Genomic DNA, 7,971 nt, shown 5'->3' with positions numbered 1-7,971 from the left:
GCAAGAGAAGGTTGAGAGGTGACCTTGTAGCTGCCTATAAGTTCATCACAGGGGCACAGAAGGGAATTGGTGAGGATTTATTCACCAAGGCGCCCCCGGGGGTTACAAGAAACAATGGCCACAAGCTAGTAGAGAGCAGATTTAGACTGGACATAAGGAAGAACTTCTTCACAGTTCGAGTGGCCAAGGTCTGGAACGGGCTCCCAAGGGAGGTGGTGCTCTCCCCTACCCTGGGGGTCTTCAAGAGGAGGTTAGACGAGTATCTAGCTGGGGTCATCTAGACCCAGCACTCTTTCCTGCTTATGCAGGGGGTCGGACTTGATGATCTATTGAGGTCCCTTCCGACCCTAACATCTATGAATCTATGAATCTATGAAAACACAATAAGCCACAACACGTCTTCCCCCTAGACTGAATAGTCAGTGAACCATTTGGGTGGACTCTGCTTCTGCTGTAGTATTCCCATAGAACCTGACTCAGTGAGGGGTTCAACAGATGATGGCCCTGTCAACCTATCTGGAGACTCAACAGCAATGCTTCCTTCTGAGGGTGACGGAAAAGGGTTTGAGCTGGTGGAAACAGGTAGGCACTTCCCCAGTGAATCCATGTCTGTTGGTGGTGGATTGGTGCTTGGAGGTTGCTCAAGTGTAGGGTTATCAGTAGGAGAATGCCCATGCAACTGGTCCACATGACATCCCTGAACTTGTCCATCATCGGTCTGGACTGTATAAGATATTGGTCCTGTGGCACTTACAGTTTTAGATTGAACCCACTGTGGGCCTGTACCACAGTTCTGAGCAAACAGTCTCTTGTGGAATGAAAAGACATAAATCAATGTGGATGCATTGCCAGTGTTCCTTTGTAATTTCCCAAGGGAATACTGGTTGCTTTGGTGGATTATGATGGGTTGCTTGACAGATGCTGCACACCCTCACAACCCTTTCTATGTCAATGTCCATACCTGGCCACCATACATAACTTCTAGCCAGCATTTTCATCTTCACAATGCCTGGGTGTGCTGCATGCAGTGTTGTCAGTATGATTTGGTGTCTTGCTTCTGGAATTATGACACAATTTTCCCACAGGAGGCAACACTTCTGGGCAGACAGCTCATGTTGATGTGATGAAAATGGCTTGAATTCCTCAGCTAATTTGTCTGCAGGCCAGCCCCTCCACACCCAGTTGAGGACACGGGCAAGGATAGGATATTTTGCAGTCATCCTTGCTATCTGATCAGCCTGAAGAGGAGCTTCTGGTGTGGATTCCAGCATGAGGACTTCCACTGGTGAAGGAGTAGCACAATCAGGTATTTGTAGTGGTAGGCAGCTCAATGCATCAGCATTTGCAGTCATTTTCCCAGGTTTGTATACGAGTGGATAGTCATATGCATTTACCATGATGTTCCAGCATTGCATACAGGGAAACAAAACAGGAGAAGTTGGTTTGTCCATAGTAAAAATATCAAGAAGAGTTTTGTGGTCCGTTCAGATTTCGAATTTGCAGGCATAAATGTAATTGTGATATTTTTTAAGTCCTGCAATGATTGCCAATGCTTCTTTATCCATCTGTGTATAGTACATCTTGGGTGAAGTCATTGTTCTTGAGTAAAAAGCAATGGGTGCATCTGTACTATCAGGCAATGAGGACAGTGACAACACCAAAAGGCGAGGCATCACAAGTAATGGACAGTGGCTTCTGCTCATAATAGTGAACAAAGACAGAGTCTGATGTTAACAACTTCTTGACACCCTGGAAGGCTTTGTTGTGCTGGTAAGTCCACTTCCACTGAGCTCCTCTATTCAGTCAGAGATGAAGGGGCTCTGCTATGGTGGCTTTCTTTCAAGAAGATGTGATAAAAATTGAGAAGTCCTAAGAATGCTTGAAGATCCTGTATGCATTTTGGTATAGGGGCATCATGCATTGCTTTTGCCTTGTCTTCAACTGGGTGAATGCCAGAAGCATCAATTTGATATCCCAAGAAGTTGATACTGGAAACTCCCAGTTGAGATTTCTCTCTTTTTACTTCGATACCTGCTTTACTGAATCTCTGTAAAACTTCTCTGAGTCTCTCAGTGAGTTTCTCTCAGGATGACCCCATGATCAACATGTCATCAAAGTATGGAACAACCCTGGGAATTCTGGCTAGCGTTTTTTCCATGAGCCTCAGGGAAATTCCTAGTGCCACAGAAATTCCAAACTGGAGGTGCTTGACACAGAACACTCCCCAGTGTGTAATTATTGTTTGGGCCTCAGCAGGCTTGTCATCCAATATCAATTGCTGATGGCTTGAGTGAAGTCAAGTTGGCAAAAACCTTCTCTCCTGCAAGAACAGATAGTAATTGGTTAATGGCAGGCACTGGGTGCAGGTCCTGATTAAGTGCTTTATTAACAGTGCACTTATAATCCCCATAGATACAAACACTGCTGTTAGGTTTTAAAATGGGAACGATTGGTGTGATCCAGCTTGTATGCATGATTGACTCAAGGACCCCTTGCATGATAAGCCGATCTAATTCTGCATCAATTTTTGACCGCAGGGTCAAAGGTACATTCCGAGCCTTCATAATCATAGGGGCTCTCGGGATCCATTTGGAACATCACAGGTGGACCTGGGTAAGTTCCTAATTCCTCGGAGAATACCTGGGGAAACTTCCTTGCAAGCCTTTCCAGACTTTCTGTGCAGAGACTGTGTATGCCTTGAATACTGATTCCCAATGCTGAGAGCCAATTTCTCCCCAGAAGACTTTTGCGGGAACTCTTAGTGGCAATGAGGGGTGGACACTGTCTAACAGATCCATACTGGACATCTACGCTGCAGCTTCCCAAAGTTTCCACAGTGTGTCCATTGTAGTAGGGCTGTGCGAAGCTTCAGTCCTTGATTCGATTTGGTGGAGATTTCGGCCTGATTCAGTGGCCGAATCTCTGAATTGAATCAGGAGACCCTTTAATCTCTCCAAATTGAATCAGAACCCTCTGAATCAATTTGGAGAGATTTGGAAAGATTCGGCGATTTGGACATAGACACATCTTTAAATGTTTTTTCTACATACCTCAAGGTAACAGGCAGCTCGTGAATGCTGCAATGGTGGGGCAGATGGAGCATCGCACAGGAGCATGTGGGGGTCTGCAGTGCACTCAGCAGTAGACCCAGAAGTGGACCAGAAGTACTTCCAGTCCACTTCTGGGTCTGCTGAGGAGCACAAGGCGGGCCCTTCCATGCCCCCTGGCTCGGCAACTGGTGCCTCCTAGGTCTGGGTGGGGCACCTGGGGTCCCCCCGTAGCAGATTGCTGAACCGGAAGGGCACAGGGGGGAGGCCCCGCATGCTCCCCAGCAGACCTAGAAGTAGATCAGAAGTATGCACTCCTGCAGGACACTCCATTTGCCCCAGCATCGTGGCATTCACAAGCTGCACCTGGTACCTCAAGGTATATAGAAAAAACATTTAAAGTTGTGTCTATGGCCAAATCACTGATTCTCCAAATCAGCATTGAATCTTCAGATTTGGAGTCAGCCAAATTGAATTGGGGACAGTGATCTGAATCAACACATCAAATCACTTTCCCCAATTTGAGCTGAAGTTGAATCCGAATTGAATACGGCCCGTTTCTCACGCCCCTACATTGTAGTTGCACAGGTGACAGTCAGGTTTCAATAACTTGGGAAACAACTGGAAGAATGTGTTTTCATCTATGAGGGATATTCCTGAACCTGAGTCCACTTCCATTTTGCACTTCTTTCCATTTATTATTACAGTTGCAACCTCAGAACCTTGAGTTTCAACAACACCAACATTTTGAATCAAATAAAGTTTTTGTACCTCATAATTTGGGGAGGACTCTAACCTGCGAGTGGTTTGGGAGTGAATATATTTGCCACAGTCTTTTTGTCTCCCAGAACTGGTCTTTGAGTGGCAAACCCTCTCTATGTGGCCCTTCTACTTGCAGGCATGACACTCCACATTCCTAAACCTGCATTCCTTCGTCTATGTTGGCCGCCACAACTCAAACATGTCTGTGGATGAATTGGCTTACGTGCTGCTGTTGGTGAGGGTATAATCTGCTGAATTTGCTGGTGATAATCTGATTTTTGATCTTTTTGGAGTAAGTGGACATTGCTGGAGAACACCTGGCGAATTTTTCTTACACTGTGGGATGCTGGTTCAACTGCCAAGGCTTTTTTTTGTGCAGTAGCCAAGGTCAAATATGGTTCAGAGAGCAAATGATGTTGGATTGCTTCATCTTGAACCCCATAGATAAGACAGTCATGAAGCAGGCCATCCAGGAGATCACCAAACTCACAACATTCCTCAAGGTGACAGAGCTCAGCCAGGTAACCTGTTATGCCTTCATTGGCCTTCTCATCCCATTTAAAAAAATGAAGTCTCTGCAGGGTAACAGATGGCCTTGGGCAAAAATGTGCCTATAAGCAGAGCAATTAGTTCAGGATAAGACTTAGTGTTTGATAAGGCAGGTGCTGTGAGGGAATGAGCAATGGCAAATGTTTTGACACCACAGACTGTCAGGAGGACCGCACGCTTCTGTGCTGGGTTTTCCACTTTGTTGGCTTCCATGTAATAGGATAGCCTTTCTGCATAAGAGTCCCAAGAAGCCAGCTGGCTCACATCAAATTCTTCTATATGCCCCAATGTAGCCATTTTAACTAACATCAGCCGTAATGAGAGAAAAGAAGAAAAAAACTTCTCTCTGATCACAAAACACAGCCTCATCTCAGGACGTTGTCCCATAATCTAGGGGTGTCTTTTCAGCAAAGGATGCCATTCTTGTCACCAGACGATATGTTGAGCTCAGCAACAACACTCTAGACACTCCTGTGCTGAACTACAGTTATTTATTATTTTAATTCTCTGGAATCATATCCAGGGTGGATCTTAACAGTTTCCCTCAGTAGATGTACATAGAACTTTGTGGTGGTCGTGCTTAGGATGTCACCTCGTACCCCTATATAAATCACCTAACGGACCACCAGTGTCCCGACTTTTCCTGCCTGCCATGTCTTGGATGTTATAATTATATTCAGATTTTTTTTTTTTTTTGATGCCACGAGTCAGGAGGGTTGCTATGTCTTATCTCTTTTTTTTTTTGTCGATCGCTCGTTCAGATTATGTCTCTACTAGGGGTTCATGACCACTAAAGGTAAATTATCTCACTCGCTTCTCTGGATATCTGCATGTGCTCGAAGATATAGATAATTACAGTCGGATTCAGATTGAACTTGTCTTTATTTTTATCTTTTAACACTCTGTACAATTTTTTTATTTTTTTTTACTTTCAGGCAGAAATAGTCTTTTACATTCTTTTTTTTTTTTAACCTTACCTCAAATAACAACTCTGGTAATTCTACTTATATAAAGTCCTTATACAATAACTACCAACTAAGCTAAACAGAATCTAGTGTTAATGAACAAAGTCTTCTTCTATCCTGTCTGTCTGTTTCCAAAAGAAAATTTTTATTTCTTCAGGCTTCTATCTTCAAACCTCACTAATTCACACTCTCTTTGACATGATGAGAGATGGGTCTACTTTTTACCTTGGACTCGACTGGTGTCCTGAATTCCACTGGTGTACAACCGGGCGCTGTCTCCCAGGCTAAGAGATTAAACTTCCTTTCTTTGTTTACCTTTGTAAGTCCACAGCGTCTGACGCATCCTGCAGTTTATCTCCTCGGGGATCCGCCCCCGCCCTTGGAGCTCCATTTTCCCTCGGCGCTGCGAGGAGTCTTAAGGTAAGTTTCTGATCCCTTGGGGATCCTCTTTCTTCCTTTTTTTTCACTTTTTGTTAGCTCCTTTTTTTGCTGAAATGCCCGGTTCTTCTCTTCGCTCCACTCTTGGAGCTTCTATCCTAATATGGTATTGGCTCCGGAAGCGGCATCTGCACTTTCGTTACGTCCACATTTGTTCTCTCACAAACTTATAGTTGTTCTGACTCTGACTTGACCCAGTCCAGTCCTGGTGAGTGAGAAGAACCAAGAATGCTTCTGGCTCCTCATGGCAGAGAAAAGGGAGTCCCCAGTGCTGCAAAACTGCCAAAACTTCTGAACCCTGCAGTGCTGAAAATGAAGGCTTTGGCTTTAAAGGGACAGTATAAGGAAAACACAATAAGATGCAACAGGCTACCAACTAGACATCGAACCACTGATTACTACTCTCTGAGCCCGATGCTTCAGCCAGTTTTCTATCCACCTTACAGTCCATTCATCCAGCTAATACTTTCTTAGCTCGCCTGTGAGAATTTTATGAGAGACTGTATTAAAAGCCTTGCTAATTCAAGGTGCACTACATCCACCAGTCTCCCCACATCCACAGAGCCAGTCATCTCATCATAGAAGGCAATCAAGTTGGTTAGGCATGACTTGCCTCTGGTGAATCCATGCTGGACCTCTCTGATCACCATGGATTTTCAAAGATGATGGCCAAACGCTCTGCAATCACATCAGTCAATTTCCTCAGCACCTTCCAGTGCATCCTGTCTGGCCCCAATGACTTGTACATGTTCAGCTTCTTTAGGTAGTTCCTAACCTGTTCTTTCACCATTGAAGGCTTCTCACCTCTTCTCCAAACTGTGCTGTCCAGTGTAGTAGTCTGGGAACTGACCTTGCCTGTGAAGACTGGGGCAAAAAAGGCATTGAGCACTTCAGCCTTTTCTGTATCCTGTCACCAGGTTGCCTCCCCCTTTCAGTAAGGGACCCACACTTTCCCTGATCCTCCTCTTGTTAGCAACATACTTGTACAAACCCTTCTTGTTGCCCTTCACATCCCTTGCTAGCTGTAACTCCAATTGTACTTTGGTCTTCCTGACTTCATCCCTGCATGCCCAAGCAGTGCTCTTATATTCTTCCCTAGTTATTTGTCCAAGTTTCCACGTCATATAAGCTTCCTTTCAGTGATTTCGTTTACTGCAGAGTTCCCTGCTAAGCCAAGCTAGTCTTCTGTCATACTGGCTAATCTTCCTGTACATCGGTATAGTTTGTTCCTGCACTCTCTGTAAGGCTTCTTTAAAGTACAGCCAGCTCTCCTGAACTCCTCTCCCTTTCCATCTGGCTTCCCAGGAGATTCCACCCCTCAGTTCCCTGAGTGAGCCGAAGTCTGCTTTTCTGAAGTCCAGGGTCCTTACTCTGCTGCTCTCTATCTTTCCTTTCCTCAGGATTCTGAACTCAATCATCTCATGTTCATTGATGCCCAAGTTGCCATCCACTACACTACATTCCCCACCAATTCTTCCCTGTTTGTGAGCAGCAGGTCAAGAAGAGCATGGCCCCTAGTTGGCTGCTCCAGCACTTGCACCAGAAAGTTTTCCCCAACACTCTCCAAAAACTTCCTGGATTGCTTGTGCACTGCTGTATTGCCCTCGTAGCAGATGTCAGGTTGATTTAAGTCCCTCATGAGAACCAGGGCCCATGATCAGGAAACTTCCACTAGCTGGTTGAAGAAAGCCTCATCCAACACTTCCTCCTGGTCTAGTGGTCTATAGCAGACCCCCACCATGATATCACCCTTGTTACTTTCTCCTGTGAGCCTAACCAACAGTCAACAGACCTATCTCCAGTTTCATACTGGAGCTCTGAGCAATCATACAGCTCTTTTACATAAACTGCAACTCCTCCTCCTCTTCTCCCCTGCCTGTCCTTCCTGAATAGTTTGTACCCATCCAAGACCGTGCTCCAGTCATGTGAGCTCCCACTGTTATTCCAATCACAACATAGTGCTGTGACTGTGCAAGGACTTCCAATTCTTCCTGCTTGTTTCCCAGGCTCTGTGCATTTGTGTGCTTGTTTCCCAGGCTCTGTGCATTTGTGTACAGGCACCTGAGGTAACTAGTTGATCTCCCTGATTTCTCAGAAAGTATGAGAACACCTCACCTTGGTCTTCCTCCAAGTCTCCCGCTTCCCCATTTACCTCAGGGCTTTGGTCTCCATCCCCTGGTGAACCTAGTTTAGAGCTCTCCTTACTAGGT

General features: G+C 45.3%; 1 pseudogene; it reads right to left on the bottom strand.

Moving 5' to 3' along the window:
• Window positions 1-406: 406 nt before the first annotated feature.
• Window positions 407-4,655, bottom strand: LOC132244542 (uncharacterized protein K02A2.6-like; annotated as a pseudogene).
• Window positions 4,656-7,971: the final 3,316 nt, after the last annotated feature.

This window comes from Alligator mississippiensis, chromosome 12, assembly GCF_030867095.1.
Source record: "Alligator mississippiensis isolate rAllMis1 chromosome 12, rAllMis1, whole genome shotgun sequence".
NCBI classification, from domain to species: Eukaryota; Metazoa; Chordata; order Crocodylia; family Alligatoridae; genus Alligator; species Alligator mississippiensis.
Note: the sequence above shows the minus strand (reverse complement) of the source record. Positions and strands in the feature narration are given on the sequence as shown.